Here is a 1,862-nt window from a genome sequence, read left to right as displayed (position 1 = left end):
CTAAATTTCCCCAAGGTCCATGGGATACAGATTGGATCCTCTGCCCAACAGAGTTTCCTCACCCCTCCCACGCCCCACCCCTCCCACCACCCACTTCAGCAGAGACAACTGGAAATATACTGCCAGAAGCAGGAATGAGGGGAAAGTCAAAGAGCTTACCCTGGGATGTCAGCAAAACAGGTCAGCAAACAGTACACTATCAGATCATTAAGTGTATGGGGGCATTCTGAAGACTCCACAAAAGCATAACCACAAGAAGCCCCTATTGTATATTCAACAACTAAAAGACAAATCACAAATAACACCAGCTACCCTTCAGCTCTCATCCCTCAAACCAAATAATGAGAGTAGGAGGAGGAAAGAAAGTAAAGAAATGAGAAAAAGAAAACAGGTCATGACACACTCCCTCCAGTTCTATGAAATTGTAAATCAGGCCTGAACTTGATGGAGGTGGTGAAATGTGGTCAAGGAGCCAGCTTAGGATTTAATGAGAGATGAAAGTTTTGATAGTAGATAGGACTAAACTTTTTGATGCCTAAGATTTTAGATATTCTAATACCAAAAGTGACTAGAAAAATCACTTTCCCAGGAATATTACCAGGAATGGGGGTGGGGAGAACAAAAATAATATGGTGGCAAGCAAGGGCAGAGATAAATAAAGGAATATTCCAATTATACACCACTGAGTCCAGCTCATTCAATGAACAGTTTACACACAGATGAAGAAAAATGAGGAAGAGGGGCAAGAGGAGAAATAAACTGGCAACACAGATGAGTCTCTCCTGGAAAAGGAAGGGACTGCTTCCAGGAGATGTTTTCAATTACTTCTCACTATTAACTAGTACAATATTGTGATATAATAATAAAGATATATGCAGTCTTTGTCCAGGTTTCTGGAGAAGAGCTCCTAGAATTCTTGGAACTTCATGAGTTACACGGATGAGAGGAGCCTCTTTTGTTACTCCTAAAAAGTCCTTGTCAAGAATACTTGAGTTTATGTTAATAAGGTGACTCTGTATGAGCCCCCTAGATAGTTTCAGGATGGAGGTTGCCTTCCAAAGAAACCATGTGATAAGAGGATTGGAACTTTCAGCTCCAAATCCCCTCACACCTCCAGGAGGAAAACTGGATAGAGACTGAGATAATCTGGAGTTGCCGATGATTTAATCATGCTTATGTCATAGGACCCCCATAAAACCATAAGGGAAAGGGTTTGCAGAGCTTCTAGGGTGGTGAACATCCCCACATGCAGAAAGGTGGTGTACCCCAACCTCCACAGTCACAGAAGCCTTGTGTTCAGGACACTTCCACACCTCATATTATTTGCCTCTTAATCAGGTTCTTCATGTATATATTTTCTAACATCCTTTATAAGGATACATAACTATATATCCTATATATATTTAGCTGTAAATAAGAAAAGTTCTTGATTTCCATGTGCAGTCACAGCAAATTTTCAGACTAGAAGAGTGTGTCATGGGGATCCCAAGTTTTAAGACAAGTCACATAAATTGTGGGTAACTAGGGACCCAATATTTGCAATTGCTATCTGAAGTGGGAGGGCAGTCTTGTGGGGCTGAGCCCTTAACCAGTGACGTCTGAACTAACTCCAGGTAGTTAGTGTCAGAACTGAATCAAATTGTAGGACACCCAGTTGGTATCTGCACAGAGTTAGAGAACTGTTTGGTAGGGAAAACCCACATTTTTAGTGTCAGAAGTGTTCTATGGTTTTGAATAGATCTTAGTAATTATAACTAGACTTACATTGAAGAAAGTAGGGAAAATCACTAAGCAATTCAGGTATGACCTAAACCAATTCCTTACAATTTTACAGTGAAGTGACAAATAGATTCAAGGGATTA

General features: G+C 40.5%; 1 protein-coding gene across 1 annotated transcript in view; it reads left to right on the top strand.

Annotated features, from left to right (window-relative positions):
- Nucleotides 1–1,862, top strand: part of LOC105001201 (interferon-induced very large GTPase 1-like) — a 12,399-nt gene that overhangs the window by 3,484 nt on the left and 7,053 nt on the right. The window lies entirely within an intron of this gene.

The sequence above is a fragment of the Bison bison genome, unplaced genomic scaffold (assembly GCF_000754665.1).
Source record: "Bison bison bison isolate TAMUID 2011002044 unplaced genomic scaffold, Bison_UMD1.0 scf7180017864379, whole genome shotgun sequence".
Taxonomy (NCBI): domain Eukaryota; kingdom Metazoa; phylum Chordata; class Mammalia; order Artiodactyla; family Bovidae; genus Bison; species Bison bison.
The sequence above is the reverse complement of the archived record's forward strand: the minus strand, read 5'-3'. Positions and strand labels throughout refer to the sequence as shown.